This window comes from Phoca vitulina, unplaced genomic scaffold, assembly GCF_004348235.1.
Source record: "Phoca vitulina isolate PV1807 unplaced genomic scaffold, GSC_HSeal_1.0 scaffold15, whole genome shotgun sequence".
In the NCBI taxonomy this organism is placed as follows: domain Eukaryota; kingdom Metazoa; phylum Chordata; class Mammalia; order Carnivora; family Phocidae; genus Phoca; species Phoca vitulina.
In genome coordinates, this window is record NW_022589718.1 from 36,085,672 (window position 1) to 36,104,891 (window position 19,220).

The window sequence follows — 19,220 nt, forward strand, 5'->3', positions numbered from 1 at the left end:
AAATAAAGAGTCATATTGATAACAATACGTTAATTGTTGGAGACCTCAATACTCCACTCTCAGCAATGGACAGATCATCTAAGCAGAAAATCAACAAGGAAACAAGAGCTTTGAATGATACATTGGACCAGATGGACCTCATAGATATTTACAGAACATTCCACCCTAAAACAACAGAATACTCATTCTTCTCGAGCGCACATGGAACTTTCTCCAGAATAGACCATGTACTGGGTCACAGATCAGTTCTCAACCAATACCAAAAGATTGAGATTATTCCCTGCATATTCTCAGACCACAATGCTCTAAAACTTGAACTCAATCACAAGAAAAAATTTGGCAGAAATTCAAACACTTGGAAGCTAAAGACCACTCTGCTCAAGAATGTTTGGGTCAACCAGGAAATCAAAGAAGAACTTAAACAATTCATGGAAATCAATGAGAATGAAAACACATCGGTCCAAAACCTATGGGATACTGCAAAGGCGGTCCTAAGGGGGAAATACATACCCATCCAAGCCTCACTCAAAAAAATAGAAAAATCCCGAATTCACCAACTAACTCTACACCTTAAAGAACTAGAGAAAAAGCAACAAACGATGCCTAAGCCACGCATTAGAAGAGAAATAATTAAAATTAGAGCAGAAATCAATGAATTAGAAACCAGAAACACAGTAGATCAGATCAACGAAACTAAAAGTTGGTTCTTTGAAAGAATTCATAAGATCGATAAACCACTGGCCAGACTTATCCAAAAGAAAAGAGAAAGGACCCAAATTAATAAAATTATGAATGAAAGGGGAGAGATCACAACTAACACCAAGGAAATAGAAACAATTATTAGAAATTATTATCAACAACTATATGCCAATAAACTGAGCAATCTGGATGAAATGGAGGCCTTCCTGGAAACTGATAAGCTGCCAAGACTGAAACAGGAAGAAATTGACAACCTGAATAGGCCAATAACCAGTAACGAGATTGAAGCAGTGATCTAAAACCTGCCAAAAAACAAGAGTCCAGGGCCTGATGGATTCCCTGGGGAATTCTACCAAACATTCAAAGAAGAAATAATACCTATTCTCCTGAAGCTGTTTCAAAAAATAGAAACAGAAGGAAAATGTCCAAACTCATTCTATGAGGTCAGCATTACCTTAATCCCCAAACCAGGCAAAGACCCCATCAAAAAGGAGAATTTCAGACCGATATCTGTGATGAATATGGATTCCAAAATCCTCAACAAAATCCTAGCTAATAGGATCTATCAATACATTAAAAGGATCAACCCCCATGACAAAGTGGGATTTATCCCCGGGATGCAAGGGTGGTTCATCATTTGCAAATCAATCAATGTGATAGAACACATTAATAAGAGGAGGGAGAAGAACCATATGGTCCTCTCGATGCAGAAAAAGCATTTGACAAAATACAACATCCTTTCCTGATTAAAACTCTTCAGAGTACAGGGATAGAGGGAACATTCCTCAAGTTCATAAAATCCATCTATGAAAAACCCACAGCAAATATCATCCTCAATGGAGAAAAGCTGAGAGCCTTTCCCTTAAGATCAGGAACACGTCAAGGATGCCCACTCTCACCACTATTGTTCAACATAGTACTAGAAGTCCTAGCAACAGCAATCAGACAACAAAATAAATAAAAGGTATTCAAATTGGCAAAGAAGAAGTCAAACTCTCTCTTTTCACAGACGACATGATACTTTATGTGGAAAACCCAAAAGACTCCACCCGCAAATTACTAGAACTCATACAGCAATTCAGTAATGTGACAGGATACAAAATCAATGCACAGAAATCAGTTGCTTTCTTATACACTAACAACGCAACTGTAGAAAGAGAAATTAGAGAAACGATTCCATTTACAAAGCACCAAAAACCATAAGATACCTCGGAATAAACCTAACCAAAGAGGTAAAGGATCTATACTCTAGGAACTACAAAACACTCATGAAAGAAATTGAAGAAGACACAGAAAGATGGAAAAATATTCCATACTCATGGATCGGAAGAATAAACATTGTTAAAATGTCTATGCTACCCAGAGCAATCTATACTTTCAATGCCATCCCGATCAAAATTCCAATGACATTTTTCAAAGTGCTGGAACAAACAATCCTAAAATCTGTATGGAATCAGAAAAGACCCCAAATCACCAAGGAAATGTTGAAAAAGAAAAACAAAGCTGGGAGCATCACGTTGCCCAATTTCAAGCTATATAACAAAGCTGTGATCACCAAGACAGCATGGTACTGGCACAAAAACAGACATATAGACCAATGGAACAAAATAGAGAACTCAGATATGGACCCTCAACTCTATGGTCAAATAATCTTTGACAAAGCAGGAAAAAACATGCAATGGAAAAAAAAGACAGTCTTTTCAATAAATGGTGCTGGGAAAATTGGACAGCCACATGCAGAAGAATGAAACTCGACCCTTCTCTAACACCATTCACAAAGATAAACTCAAAGTGGATGAAAGACCTCAATGTGAGACAGGAATCCATCAAAATCCTAGAGGAGAACATAGGCAGTAACCTCTTTGACATTGCCCACAGCAACTTCTTTCAAGATACATCTCCAAAAGCTAGTGAAACAAAAGCAAAAATGAACTTTTGGGACTTCATCAAGATAAAAAGCTTCTGCACAGCAAAGGAAATAGTCAACAAAACAGAGAGGCAACCCACAGAATGGGAGAAGATATTTGCAAATGACGCTACAGATAAAGGGCCGGTATCCAAGATCTATAAAGAACTTCTCAAACTCAACACCCAAAAAACAAATAATCAAGTCAAAAAATGGGCAGAAGATATGAAAAGACACTTCTCTGAAGAAGACATACAAATGGCTAACAGACACATGAAAAAATGTTCATCATCATTAGCCATCAGGGAAATCCAAATCAAAACCACACTGAGATACCACCTTACACCAGTTAGAATGGCAAAAATGGACAGGGAAGGAAACAAATGTTGGAGAGGTTGTGGAGAAAGGCGAACCCTCTTACACTGTTGGTGGGAATGCAGGTTGGTGCAGCCACTTTGGAAAACAGTGTGGAGGTTCCTCAAAAATTTAAAAATAGAGCTACCCTATGACCCAGCAATTGCACTACTGGGTATTTACCCCAAAGACACAGATATAGTGAAAAGAAGGGCCATATGCACCCCAATGTTCATAGCAGCAGTGTCCGCAATAGCCAAACTGTGGGAATAGCCAAGATGCCCTTCAACAGATGAATGGATAAAGAAGATGTGGTCCATATATACAATGGAATATTACTCAGCCATCAGAAAAGATGAATACCCAACTTTTACATCAACATGGATGGGACTGGAGGAGATTTTGCTAAGTGAAATAAGTCAAGCAGCGAAAGTCAATTATCATATGGTTTCACTTATTTGTGGAACATAAGGAATAGCATGGAGGACATTAGGAGAAGGAAGGGAAAAATGGGGGGGGTGGAACTGGAAGGAGAGATGAACCATGAGAGACTATGGACTCTGAGAAACAAACAGGGTTTTAGAGGGGAGGCGGGAGGGGGGATTGGTTAGCCCAGTGATGGGTATTAAGGAGGGCACGTAGTGCATGGAGCAGTGGGTGTTATATGAAAACAATGGATCGTGGATCACCACATCAAAAACTAATGATGTATGGTGACTAACATAACATAATAAAATTAATAAAATAAAATAAAATAAATAAATAAATAAAATAAAATAAAACAAAACAAAAAGTCCCTGCTTTCAATTCTTTTGAGTCTGTATCTCCTAGTAAAATCTGAATCATATGGTAATTCTGCTTAAGTTTTTGAAAGACCATTCCCACTGCAATCACACATTTACATCCCCACCAGCAGCTTATGAGGATTTTATTTCTCCTGTTCCTCACAAACACTTTTTCTTTTTTTTTTTACAGCCATCTTAATAGGTATGAAGAGGTATCTCATTGTGGCTTTGATTTACAAAATCACTTCCCTGGTGATTAATCATGCTGAGCATCTTTCATGGGCTTACTGACTATTTACATATCTGAGCACCGCTTTTGCTGAATCACAAAGTTTGTGTTTCTGTTTTTGTTCATCTCAAGGTATTTTCTGATTTCCCTTGTGATTTCTTGTTCAGCCAATGTTTTTGTTCATCTCAAGGTATTTTCTGATTTCCCTTGTGATTTCTTGTTCAGCCAATTGGCTATTTCTGCATCGTTGAATTTCCACATATTTATGGATTCCCCAGTTTTCCTTCTGTTGTTAATTTCTAGTTTTTTTCCACAGTAGTTGGATAAGGTACTTTGTATGATTTCAACTTTAAAAGAAATCATTAACACTTGTGTTGCAGCCTAATTAATATACAGTCTATTCTGGTAAATGTTCCATGTGAACTTAGAAAGATGTGTGTTCTGCTGTTGTTACTTGGATTGTTCTGCATATCTGTTATGTCTAAATTGTATATACTGTTGTTCAAATCCTGTTTCCTCATGGACCTCTCTGGGTGTTCTACTTATATTGAAAGTGGGGTATTGATGTATCCAACTATTGTTATAAACTATTTCTCTCTTGAATTCGGTCAGATTTGCTTCACATTTTTTGGGACTCTATTGATTAGCCACATGTAACTAATTGTTATGTATTTTTGATGGATTGAAACTTTTAACAATATATAACATACTTGTGCCTTATAAACTTTAACTTATTTATGTATTTTTTGTATTTATTTTTTTATTATGTTATGTTAATCACCATACATTACATCATTAGTTTTTTTTTTAATTTTTTTATTGTTATGTTAATCCCCTTATATTACATCATTAGTTTTAGATATAGTGTTCCATGATTCATTGTTTGTGCATAACACCCAGTGCTCCATGCAGAACGTGCCCTCCTCAATACCCATCACCAGGCTAACCCATCCTCCCAACCCCCTCCCCTCTAGAACCCTCAGTTTGTTTTTCAGAGTCCATCATCTCTTATGGTTCTTCTCCCCCTCCGATTTCCCCCCCTTCATTCTTCCCCTCCTGCTACATTCTTCTTTTTTTCTTTCTTAACATATATTGCATTATTTGTTTTAGAGGTACAGATCTGAGATTCAACAGTCTTGCACAATTCACAGCGCTTACCAGAACACATATGCTCCCCAGTGTCCATCACCCAGTCACCCCATCCCTCCCACCCCACCCCCCACTCCAGCAACCCTCAGTTTGTTTCCTGAGATTAAGAATTCCTCATATCAGTGAGGTCATATGATACATGTCTTTCTCTGTTTGACTTATTTCGCTCAGCATAATACCCTCCAGTTCCATCCACGTCGTTGCAAATGGCAAGATCTCATTCCTTTTGATGGCTGCATAATATTCCATTGTATATATATACCACCTCTTCTTTATCCATTCATCTGCTGATGGAAATCTTGGCTCTTTCCACAGTTTGGATATTGTGGACATTGCTGCTATAAACATTGGGGTGCACGTACCCTTTCAGGTCCCTACTTTTGTATCTTTGGGGTAAATACCCAGTAGTGCAATTGCTGGATCATATGGTAGCTCTATTTTCAACTTTTTGAGGAACCTCCATACTGTTTTCCAGAGTGGCTGCACCAGCTTGCATTCCCACCAACAGTGTAGGAGGGTTCCCCTTTCTCCGCATCCCCGCCAACATCTGTCATTTCCTGACTTGTTAATTTTAGCCATTCTGACTGGTGTGAGGTGGTATCTCATTGAGGTTTTGATTTGGATTTCCCTGATGCCAACCGATATTGAACACTTTTTCATGTGTCTGTTGGCCGTTTGGATGTCTTCTTTGGAAAAATGTCTGTTCATGTCTTCTGCCCATTTCTTGATTGGATTCTTTGTTCTTTTGGTGTTGAGTTTGATGAGTTCTTTATAGATTTTGGATACTAGCCCTTTATCTGATATGTCATTTGCAAATATCTTCTCCCATTCTGTCAGTTGTCTTTTGGTTTTGTTGACTGTTTCCTTTGCTTTGCAAAAGCTTTTTATCTTGATGAAGTCCCAATAGTTCATTTTTGCCCTTGCTTCCCTTGCCTTTGGCGATGTTTCTAGGAAGAAGTTGCTGCGGCTGAGGTCGAAGAGGTTGCTGCCTGTGTTCTCCTCTAGGATTTTGATGGACTCCTGTCTCACATTGAGGTCTTTCAACCATTTGGAGTCTATTTTTGTGTGTGGTGTAAGGAAATGGTCCAGTTTCATTCTTCTGCATGTGGCTGTCCAATTTTCCCAACACCATTTGTTGAAGAGACTGTCTTTTTTCCATTGGACATTCTTTCCTGCTTTGTCAAAGATGAGTTGACCATAGAGTTGAGGGTCCATTTCTGGGCTCTCTATTCTGTTCCATTGATCTATGTGTCTGTTTTTGTGCCAGTACCATACTGTCTTGATGATGACAGCTTTGTAGTAGAGCATGAAGTCCGGAATTGTGATGCCGCCAGCTTTGCTTTTCTTTTTCAACATTCCTCTGGCTATGAGGGGTCTTTTCTGGTTCCATACAAATTTTAGGATTATTTGTTCCATTTCTTTGAAGAAAGTGGATGGTATTTTGATGGGGATTGCATTGAATGTGTAGATTGCTCTAGGTAGGATTGACATCTTCACAATATTTGTTCTTCCAATCCATGAGCATGGAACGTTTTTCCATTTCTTTGTGTCTTCCTCAATTTCTTTCATGAGTATTTTATAGTTTTCTGAGTACAGATCCTTTGCCTCTTTGGTTAGATTTATTCCTAGGTATCTTGTGGTTTTGGGTGCAATTGTAAAATGGGATCGACTCCTTAATTTCTCTTTCTTCTGACTTGTTGTTGGTGTATAGGAATGCCACTGACTTCTGTGCATTGATTTTGTATCCTGCCACTTTACTGAATTCCTGTATGAGTTCTAGCAGTTTTGGGGTGGAGTCTTTGGGATTTTCCACATAAAGTATCATATCATTTGCAAAGAGTGAGAGTTTGACTTCTTCTTTGCCAATTTGGATGCCTTTGATTTCTTTTTGTTGTCTGATTGCTGTGGCTAGGACTTCCAATACTATGTTGAATAGCAGTGGTGATAGTGGACATCCCTGCCGCATTCCTGACCTTAGGGGGAAAGCTCTCAGTTTTTCCCCATTGAGAATGATATTCGCTGTAGGTTTTTCATAGATGGCTTTTATGATATTGAGGTATGTACCCTCTATGCCTATACTCTGAAGAGTTTTGATCAAGAAAGGATGCTGTACTTTGTCAAATGCTATTTCTGCGTCTATTGAGAGGATCATAGGATTCTTGTTCTTTCTTTTGTTAATGTATTGTATCATGTTGATTGATTTGCGGATGTTGAACCAACCTTGCAGCCCAGGGATAAATCCCACTTGGTCGTGGTGAATAATCCTTTTAATGTACTGTTGGATCCTATTGGCTAGTATTTTGGTGAGAATTTTTGCATCCATGTTCATCAGGGATATTGGTCTGTAATTATCCTTTTTGATGGGGTCTTTGTCTGGTTTTGGGATCAAGGTAATGGTGGCCTCATAAAACGAGTTTGGAAGTTTTCCTTCCATTTCTATTTTTTGGAACAATTTCAGAAGGATAGGTATTAATTCTTCTTGAAATGTTTGGTAGAATTCCCCTGGGAAGCCATCTGGCCCTGGGCTTTTGTGTTTTGGGAGATTTTTGATGACTGCTTCTATTTCCTAGTGGTTATAGGTCTGTTCAGGTGTTCTATTTCTTCCTGGTTCAGTTTTGGTAGTTGATACATCTCTAGGAATGCATCCATTTCTTCCAGGTTATCTAATTTGCTGGCATAGAGTTGCTCATAATATGTTCTTATAATTGTTTGTATTTCCTTGGTGTTGGTTGTGATTTCTCCTCTTTCATTCATGATTTTGTTGATATCGGTCATTTCTCTTTTCTTTTTGATAAGTCTGGCCAGGGGCTTATCAATCTTGTTAATTCTTTCAAAGAACCAGCTCCTAGTTTCGTTGATCTCTTCTACTGTTCTTTTCGTTTCTTTTCATTGATTTCTGCTCTGATCTTTATTATTTCTCTTCTCCTGCTGGGTTTAGGCTTTATTTGCTGTTCTTTCTCCAGCTCCTTTAGGTGTAGGGTTAGGTTGTGTACTTGAGACCTTTCTTGTTTCTTGAGAAAGGCTTGTATTGCTGTATACTTTCCTCTTAGGACTGCCTTTGCTGTATCCCAAAGATTTTGAATAGTTGTGTTTTCATTTTCATTGGTTTCCATGAATTTTTTTAATTCTTCTTTAATTTCCTGGTTGACCCATTCCTTCTTCAGTAGGATGCTCTTTAGCCTCCATGTATTTGAGTTCTTTCCGACTTTCCTCTTGTGATTGAGTTCTACTTTCAAAGCATTGTGGTCTGAAAATAAGCAGGGGATGATCCCAATCTTCTGGTACTGGTTGAGACCTGATTTATGACCTAGGATGTGATCTATTCTGGAGAATGTTCCATGGGCACTAGAGAAGAATGTGTATTCCGTTGCTTTGGGATGGAATGTTCTGAATATGTCTGTGAAGTCCATTTGGTCCAGTGTGTCATTTAAAGTCTTTATTTCCTTGTTGATCTTTTGCTTAGATGATCTGTCCATTTCAGTGAGGGGGATGTTAAAGTCCCCCACTATTATTGTATTGTTGTCCATGTGTTTCTTTGCTTTTGTTATTAATTGGCTTATATAATTGGCTGCTCCCATGTTAGGGGCATAGATATTTACAATTGTTAGATCTTCTTGTTGGATAGACCCTTTAAGTAGGATATAGTGTCCTTCCTCATCTCTTATTACAATCTTTGGTTTAAAATCTAATTTGTCTAATATAAGGATTGCCACCCCAGCTTTCTTTTGGTGTCCATTAGCATGGTAAATTGTTTTCCACCCCTTCACTTTCAATCTGGGGGTGTCTTTGGGTCTAAAATGAATCTCTTGCAGACAGCATATCGATGGGTCTTGTTTTTTAATCCAATCTGATAGCCTGTGTCTTTTGATTGGGGCATTTAGCCCATTTACATTCAGGGTAACTATTGAAAGATAGGAATTCAGTGCCATTGTATTGCCTGTAAAGTGACTGTTACTGTATATTGTTTGTGTTCCTTTCTGGTCTATGTTGCTTTTAGGCTCTCTCTTTGCTTAGAGGACCCCTTTCAATATTTGTTGTAGGGCTGGTTTCGTGTTTGCAAATTCCTTTAGTTTTTGTTTGTCCTGGAAGCTTTTGATCTCTCCTTCAATTTTCAATGACAGCCTAGCTGGATATAGTATTCTTGGCTGCATATTTTTCTCATTTACTGCTCTGAATATGTCCTGCCAGTCCTTTCTGGCCTGCCAGGTCTCTGTGGATAAGTCTGTTGCCAATCTAATGTTTCTACCATTGTAGGTTACATATCTCTTCTCCCGAGCTGCTTTCAGGATTTTCTCTTTGTCTCTGAGACTCGTAAGTTTTACTATTAGATGTCGGGGTGTTGACCTATTTTTATTGATTTTGAGAGTGGTTCTTTGTGCTTCCTGGAATTTGATGCCTGTTTCCTTCCCCAAATTGGGGAAGTTCTCTGCTATAATTTGCTCCATTATACCTTCTGCCCCTCTCTCTCTTTCTTCTTCTTCTGGGATCCCAATTATTCTAATGTTGTTTCGTCTTATGGTATCGTTTATCTCTCGAATTCTGCCCTCGTGATCCAGTAGTTGTTTATCTCTCTTTTTCTCAGCTTCTTTATTTTCCATCATTTGGTCTTCTATCTCACTGATTCTTTCTTCTGCCTCATTTATCCTAGCAGTTAGCGCCCCCATATTTGATTGCACCTCATTAATAGCCTTTTTGATTTCTACTTGGTTAGATTTTAGTTCTCTTACTTCTCCAGAAAGGGTTTCTCTAATAACTTCCATGTTTTTTTCAAGCCCAGCTAGTATCTTTAAAGTGATGATTCTGAACTCTAGATCTGACATCGTACTAATGTCCGTATTGAGTAGGTCCCTGGCAGTCGGTACTACCTCTTGTTCTTTTTGTGGAGGTGATTTTTTCCGTCTTGTCATTTTGTGCAGAGGAGAATAGATTAATGAGAGAACAAAATGCTAGCAGGGTAACAACGTCCCCAGAAAATATACTCTAAACAAATCAGAAAAGACCTGAAGCAGTGGGAAAAGAAAGGGAAAGAGAGAAAAAAGAAAAAAGATAAAGATAAAGATAAAGATAAAAACAAACAAAAACAGAACAAAACAATACAAAACAAAAACAGAATGTGATCAAATATGATCAGGCTGATTCATAGATCAGTGCCACACACTAGATTTTGGGTGTATTTTGGTCTGTTAAAAGAAAGTGCCTCCCAAAATTTTAAAGAAAGAAAAACTTATATATGTACAAAAATAAGGGTTGATATGATGAAGGGATGGAATATGACTGTAAAGATGGAAATTATAAAAAATTTTATAAAAGGATTTGATATGTTGTTTGAAAAAAGAAAGAAGAGGATAAAAAAAAAGAGAAAGAAAAAAGGGAGAGAATGTGATCAGGCAGGGGAGTAGAAAAAAAATCATACACTAGAGATTTAGAGTATATTTTGATCTGTTAGAAGAAATTATCTCAAGATTTTAAAGAGAGAACAACTTATATATATATGCCAAAGATACGGTAACTACTATGAAGGGATAGAATATGACTTTAAAAAAGAAAGATAAAATTTTTTTTTTTTTAAAAAGGGATTGATAAGATGTTGGTTGAAAAAGGGAAAAAGAAAAATTCAAAAAAAAAGAAAAAAGAAAAAAGAAAAAAAGACAGTTAAAAAAAATAATTAACTTTGAAAGACTAAAGAATCATGGTAAAAAAGCCATGGATTCCATGTGCAGTATTCCCCTAGCGCTGGAGTTCTGCCGTTCTCATTGATCGGTAAACTTGGTCTTGGCTGGCTGTTCTCGCTGATCTTCTGGGGGAGGGGCCTGTTGCCGTGGTTCCCAAATGTCTTTGCCGGAGGCGGAATTGCCCCGCCCTTGCCGGTCCGGGCTAAGTAATCTGCTCGGGTTTGCTCTCCGGAGCTTTTGTTCCCTGCAAGCTTTCCGTACAGCTTTGGAGGCAGAGAGTGAAAATGGCGGCCTCCCAGTCTCCGCCCCGGAGGAGCCGAGAACTCGGGGTCCCGCTCCTCAGTGAGCCCCCAGAGAAAAGCAGTCAGTCACTCCCGTCTCCCCGGTCTCCGGCCACACTCCGCGCTCACCCGGCCTGTGACCGCGCCTTTCTATCTGGCACCCGACCCCGGGTGGAGTCTCCAAACCCAGCAGATCCCCGCGGTGCGCTCCTGCCGCTCCTCCCGGGGGAAGAAGGTGAGTCTCCCCGGATCTGCCGCTTGTTGGGTCCCTGCTGGAGGAGCAGTGGCCCGACTGTGCCGCGGATCACGGTCTATGACAACCCCGAGCTGAGAGCCCGCGCCTGGGCTCCGTCTCTGCAGCCGGCTTCCCTGCTCCGATCCCTGGGAGCTCTGCCGCACTCAGGCACCCCCGGTCTTTCTGTGACCCCGAGGGTCCTGAGACCACACTGTCCTGCGAGGGTTCCACCCCCCACTTCGCCACCAGAGTGACGTCCCTCAGCGGAACAGACTCTAAAAGTTCCGATTCTGTGCTCCGCGGCTCTATCACTTGCCAGAAGCGGCCGACGGAGGCCCCTCCCCCGCCGTCTATCCTCCCGAATATCGCCTCGGATTCACTTCTCCGCACGTCCTACCTTCCAGAAAGTGGTCGCTTTTCTGTTCAGAGAGTTGTTGCTATTCTTTTCTTCGATCTCCTGTTGCGTTTGTAGGTGTTCAGAATGGTTTGATCCCTATCCAGCTGAATTCCTGGGACCAGACGAAATCCAGGTCTCCTACTCCTCCGCCATCTTGCTCCGCCCCTTCACATCATTAGTTTTAGATATAGTGTTCCATGATTCATTATTTGCGTATAACACCCAGTGCTCCATGCAGAACGTGCCCTCTTTAATACCCATCACCCGGCTAACCCATCCCCCCACTCCCTCCCCTCTAGAATCCTCTATGTTTGTTTCTCAGAGTCCATCGTCTCTCATGGTTTGTCTCCCCCTCCGATTTCCCCCTTCATTCTTCCGCTCCCTACTATCTTCTTTTTTTTTTTTTTTTTAACATATATTGTATTATTTGTTTCAGAGGTACAGGTCTGTGATTCAACAGTCTTACACAATTCACAGCGCTCACCATAGCACATGCCCTCCCCAGTGTCTATCACCCAGTCACCCCATCCCTCCCACCCACCACTCCAGCAACCCTCAGTTTGTTTCCTGAGATTAAGAATTCCTCATATCAGTGAGGTCATATGATACATGTCTTTCTCTGTTTGACTTATTTCGCTCAGCATAATACCCTCCAGTTCCATCCACGTCGTTGCAAATGGCAAGATCTCATTCCTTTTGATGGCTGCATAATATTCCTGTGTGTGTGTGTGTGTGTGTGTGTGTGTGTGTGTATCACATCTTCTTTATCCATTCATCTGTATGTATATTTGTTTTACTTAAACTCTGTTTTGTCTGATAATATAACCCTTTTGGGGGGGGTTACTGTTTGCATAGCATACCTTTCTCTATTTTTTTTATTTTCAAACTCATTGTGCCTTTGTATTTAAATACTCTCACTGACTGCACATAGATAGGTGATATTTTTACTTATTCTGACAACCTCTGCCTTATTTGGAGAGTTTAATCTATTTACTTTTAAGGTAATAATAAGAAAAATTCACTTGTGCCATTTAGCTATTTTTTTCCTGTGTGTCTGAATGTTTTTCTTTTTTTTCTTTTTTTTCTTTTTTTAGATTTTTATTTATTTATTTGACAGAGAGAGACACAGCGAGAGAGGGAACACAAGTGGGGGAGTGGGAGAGGGAGAAGCAGGCTTCCTGTGGAGCAGGGAGCCCGATGCGGGGCTCGATCCCAGGACCCTGGGATCATGACCTGAGCTGAAGGCAGACGCTCAACGACTGAGCCACCCAGGTGCCCCTTAATTTTTTCTTTTTTTGTTCTTCTATTTTCTATTATTGCCTTTCCTCATATGTAGTTGATGAGTGAGTGTGTGTGTGTGTGTGTGTGTGGTGTGCCATTTTGATCTCTCCTTTGCTGTGTGTGTTTTATTAGTGATTATCTTGAGGATGCAATTCCCATGGTCGCCTTATAGCAACCTACTTTGAATAATGCCAATTTAGTATCAAAATTATATAACACTGTGCTTCTGTACATCTCTGTTCCTCCCCCTTTATGTTGTTACTTTCACTGGTTACATCTTTCTGCATTGCCTTCCCACTAACATCAATATAAACAATGTATTGGTTTGTGTGTTTGCCTTTTAAATCAGAGAACAAAAGAGGAATAAACCAAAAGTGCAATAATATTAGTGTTTATATTTACCTAGGTCGTTACCTTTACCAGTGTTCTTCATTTATTCATACTGCTTGTATTTAATTACTGTCCAACATTCTTTCATTTCAGTTTGAGGTGCTCCTGTTAGCATTCCTTGTGGGGTAGGTCTAAAGGTCATAACCTCCCTCAGCTTTTGCTTATTTGGGAATGTCATAATTTCTCCCTAAATTCTGAAGGGCAGTTTTTATTTGGAATTCTTTGTCGACAAGTTTATCTTTCCTCTTTCAGAATTTTAATTGTGTCATCCCACTGCCTTCTTGCCTAAGTATTAATATCATTGAGGATCACTGGGGTAAGTCACTTTTGTGGCGTTCAAGATCCTCTTTTTTTAAGTTCTTTTTTTTAAAGATTTTATTTATTTGTCAGAGAGAGAGACACACACAAGAGCATAGCAGGGGGAGCGGCAAGCAGAGGGAGAAGCTGACTCCCCGCTGAGCAAGGAGCCCGATGTGAGACTCGATCCCAGGATCCTAGCTAATGACCTGAATCTAAGGCAGATGCGTAACTGACTGAGCCACCCAGGCGTTCCTTTTTAAGTTTTTATTTAAGTTCCAGTGAGCTAACAAGTATAATATTAGTTTCAGGTTTACAATCAAGATCCTTTCTTTTTCATTGTCTTTCAATGGTTTGTAATGGGTCTTGGTTTAAGTCTCTTCTGATTGAGCCTTTTTGGAGTTCATTTGAGCTCCTTGGATGTGTGATTCATTTACTTCATCAAATTTGAAAACTTGCACTATTTCTTCATTCAGATGGTTTATCTACCTCTTTCTCTGTCCCTTCTCCTGGGACCCCCACAGGTTGGTCTGCTTGATGGTGACCCACAGAACCTTTGGGGTTCCTTCACCTTTCTTCATTCTGCTTTTCAGACTTAATTCCAATTTTCCTACCTTTGAGTTCACTGATCCTTTCTTCAGCCTAATCAAATCAGTTGTTGACATTTTCTTATAAATTTTCCATTCCAGTTATTGTATTTTGCCAGAATTTCTATTTGGTTCTTCTTTATAATTTTTACTTTCTTATTGATACTCCCATTTTGTTCCTAACATCATTTTTATGGTTTACTTTCTTCATTTGCCTATGGTTTTCTTTAAATTTTTGAAAATTTAATAGAGTTGATTTAAAGTCAGTCTAGTAACTCCAATGTCTAGGCTTTTTCAAGGATGGTTTCTGTTCATTTATTTTTCTTTTGCACAGGCCATATTTTCTTATTTCATTGTATGCTTTGTAATTTTGTGTTGTTGTTGAAAACTAGACATTAGAATATTATTCTGTGGCAACGTTGTAAATCAAATTTGCTCCATTCCTAGGTGTTTCTCTTCCTGATGTTTGAAAGCTGACCCTTTGTTCAACTAATATAATGTTTAGATAAAGACTCCCTTCAATTTCAAGAGCAAAAAGCTAAGCAAAACAAAACCCAAACAAACCACTCTTTGTGGATTGACTTTGTCACTGCTGCTGAGCCTGGAGATCAGCCTAGGATCTGCTCAGGTCTTTTGTGAACACTCATCCTGTCTTTGGTATATGTGTGTGGCTTTCTAAATTCCTTTTGGATGTCATCCAAATTTCCTCCAAGAAATTCTCTCCAGGCCTCTGGGGTCAACTGTATGTCTCAATCATTACCTTTCGCCCCACGTGGCTGTGGGTCTTCCTTTGCCATACAGTGTTTTCGAGCAATGTCTGTCAACGTTTCTGCCCCGAGTGGGTTCTGTGTTAGGTGAAACAGAAATGAAAGGCTTGCATCAGCCCATCAGGCAGCCCCCAGACAGATTAGGACAGACAAGCACAATACATTGTGGAGAGGCTCTGCCCCCTCCGAAGCCAGAGACCAGGGTCTCCCACGAGGAATACAGGCTTTACCTCAAGACTTTCTGTGAGCTAGGATGGGAGGTGGATCAAGGGCAACTAAAAATGGCACAAAGCTTTGCCACCATTTTCAAGTTGCCTTGTCTTTGATTCAGCATTTGCCTGATTGCTGTAAACAATTGGCTGTTTTCCAGAGTCCTGACATAGTGGGTTCAGTTTCTGCTGGCTTTTCCCTTTCTCTGAGGGGGAGGGGAGTTTGGAGCTGTCCAGTCCGCCATTTTGGCAAAGTCACTCCATTGTCTTCACTTCTTTTTGATGTCACATCACTTTCAACCCCAAATATCACAGAGTTTCTATGAATTCCCTGGATTTTTCCCACTTTCCCATCCTTTTGTTTTATATGATCAGACTGCTCTAATCCTCTTACTAACAAAAACTAATATGGGGAGCATTGCTTCATAATGACAGAATATTTATTAAACTGTTATGGTTAAGCAACATCCATCTTCCTGGAAGATTTCAAGTATTTTTGAAATATACATCAGGTATTTGGCAGTAAGATATATATCTGGGTTTCTCTTCACAAATCTGGCATGATTTCCAGTATAGAGATAATCTGAATCATTTTTTTTTTTTGGCTTTTTTTTTTTCTGAGATGTAATTGACATATATCATTATATTGGTTTCAGGTGTACAGCATAATGATTTTATATTTGTAATATTGTGAAATCAGCACCACAGTAGGTCTAGGTAACATCTATGTTAACATGCTTTTTTTAACACGTAAGAAAAAGAAAATGGTCTCACTGTTTCTTTCTATTTCTTCCTGCCACAGCTTTAGACAAGTTGAGTGTATGTAGATATGTCCACAAATAGATGTACACACACAGACGTATGCTCACCCCCACATACATCCAAATATTTTATTGAATTATTTTATTTCATGGAGAATGTTTATCTTTATAACTTTTCTTGAGCGCAGTATTTTAATTTTGCTCGCACCCCATACGGGACAGCTTGAAGGTCATATGAAGGGTAAGAAAGAATATATTTTGACAAATAACTAAGCTGCGACATAATAATCTGATATCTGAGCTTCTGTCTGTCAGATGCAATCATAAATAAAAGACAGAAAGAAGCAAGGGACTGCTTTTTAAGGAAATTAAATTGTCTTGAGACTATTTCAAAAATGTGACTTGAAAGGGCATATACATGACATAAGTGTTCTTCAGATTTCTGTTGATTCCTGAATGATCCTGGGTGAGATCAATCGTGGTGATGTTCTTGTCTTGTGTCTAAACACTCATCCAGGGAATAAACTTAAGAGCAAAGGGCCTTGCTCACGGCCCCAGACACCGGAGGCAGACCATGACTTAGAGTTTTTTAAGGTGATTCAGCCCTTCACTGTACCCCCTGGGGTGCTCAGGAGCTCCATGTGATAGTCCCTTTTGTGTTTAAAGATTTTTCTGTGTGATAATTAAGACAGCAACTAGTACAACATTTTTAGGCATCTGCCCATACAAATAGCTCCTGAAGGGAGGGCTGTGGATGTCTTGAGGTTTTGTACATTTTCTCAGTGGGCTAAACGTCAAGATGCGGAATATCAAAGTTCTGAATTCATTGGAACAAAAGGAGGAAAAACCTGCCACATTTGCAACTGAGAAATGGAAATCCGATACACAGGGAGTATGCTGACAGATAAAGGATGCAGAAGTGCTGCATTAGTTTAGTTGGTTTTAAAGGCATTTTGCCACAACTGGTTAATAAATTTGCATATACTTCTTCCAAAGTCTCTGAATTTAAGTAATTAGACATTAAGATTCTTATCAAGCTGCATTTTGCATTTTGTTCTGTTTCATGCTGTTTATGCAGAAGCCAATAGATATTTAACCTCTGAGAAACCTGCATTAAATCAATATTACATTAGTGTTTTAATGCCATTAGCTCAATAGCCATATGCCCAGATATTTTCTCCATTCAGAAAGTTAGGAATCAGTAAATAAAAATGAGATAATTAACAATGAATACCTGCTACTCACATTTTATGTATACAACATTATCTCTTTGCATTCAAAACATGACGTTATTGCCTATCATTCAAGAAATGTAAACCCATACCCCGTATATTTCATAGCAATGGAGCTCTTGTGGTGACCTCACATGTGTTTCCATGGTAGCATAGTCATCTGGAAATAGCACAGCGCTTTGATTTATAGATGGTCAGAGATGGACTTGTGAATTATACCCGTTAAAAGGCTAATTTCAAAAGAAATTCTTAGGTTGGAAATTTTGCAATGCAGTATAAACTAACATGGTATTTATATTTTTAATGATTATGCATTTCTACTTCTGAATTTGAAGTAGCATTTTTATCATCCAAATGCCTTGCAATTAGAATATTTCCAAGGGAGGTAGATATTAGCTCCAGAGTAAAGGAATATAGTTTTGGCAACTCGCCAGCGTCACGGGCAGCATTGCTACCTGACCCATACGGGTGTTTGTCGCCTCGGGCTGCAGTCTGGCTGGCTTAAACAGTACACATTTATTCTCTCATAGTTCTAGGGACTGGAAAAGCCCCAGATCAAGGCCGGGTTTCAGTTGCTGGTGAGGTCTCTTCGCTTGCGGACGTGGCCTTTCCTCTGAGGATGTGCAGAGAGAGAGAGAGCACTCTTGAGCAGGCTCTGGTCCATTTTTATAAGGACACTAATCCTATGAGAGCAAGGTCCACCCTTAGAACCTGATTTAACCTTAAGTAACCCTAATTACTTTCTTGGAGACCCCACCTCCAAATGCAGCTATTCTGGGGGTAGGGGCTTCAGTGTATGAACTGAGGAGAGCGGCACAAACATTCAGTCCGTAACCCCAGGCCTCTCTATCTCCATCTTCCTAGGACCCTGGCATCTGCATTGTCCAGCTGTAACAGGGGGGATAGATTTGTTTCTCCTGAGATCAAGTGGCGTGTTGGGATCGCTGGGGCTGTGGTGTCATAATAAATCATTTAGTTGCACCAAGGTTACTTTGAACTTCAGCAAACCAGTAATAAACTAGAGCTGACTATCAATTAGAAAAATAAGCTATAATTAAAAGAAGAAGAAGAAAAAAAAAAACACTCCTCTTCCATAACATCTGAGTAAAGGAAAGAGACGAGATGTTTTCCTGTGTCTTGTGGGAAGGCTCTTCCATGCCCAAGACTATGCAATTGGCTGGAAACTCCAAAACCTCAGGCATTCACTTTGACCCCTTCCTGGCTTCTTCTCACCTGCTTTGCTCAGTTAATCTGGGAGATCACATTCACTGACCCCAGGCCTGCCCTTGTTTCTACAGGCAAAAAAAGTGAGACAAGGGATGCCCATCACATAACCTCACAACATCTCAGAGGGATCAACAAGTTTAACTCAGAATCTGGATTACTGAAACTATTTAAAGTTATCATTGTCAGCAGAGACCCTTGGAAGTTGGAAAAATGCTTATCTGCAGCATAAAATACTGTAAAGTATTCCTGCTATAAAGCTACACGTGCATTCTGAAAAACGTCATATTCTGCAAAATCACAGACTAGAAAACATAGGGCCTATAAGGAAAATAAGGTCAGCAACAACTCGTAAGCCCATGGTAACTCTGGAGTTACCCTAATTAAAGCAATCATGATCTGAATGTGAATTCTAGCCCTCGCCATGGACATTGCCACTTAGCACCACCCCCTGTGTGTCTTTGCCAGTCCTCAGATTTTCAGGGCTTTGAAGACATTCACTTCTGATGGAGACCATTCTATCAAAAGGAAAACTACAACTCAGGGGTAACCTTCTTCATCAGTATTTGAACACAGGGGGAAATTTCCTTGCCACTTCTGTCTATCCTTGAGCTTCCCAGATAGCTAATCACACTGGGGGAAAAAAAAAAAAAAAAAAAAAAAAAAGACTAAGTCACTGATTCCTTGCACTGAAGTAGGACTTCTGCCAGATTTTGTATTTTTTCCCTTAAGATCTTTAAATATTGCTGTTTTTATCTTTAATCC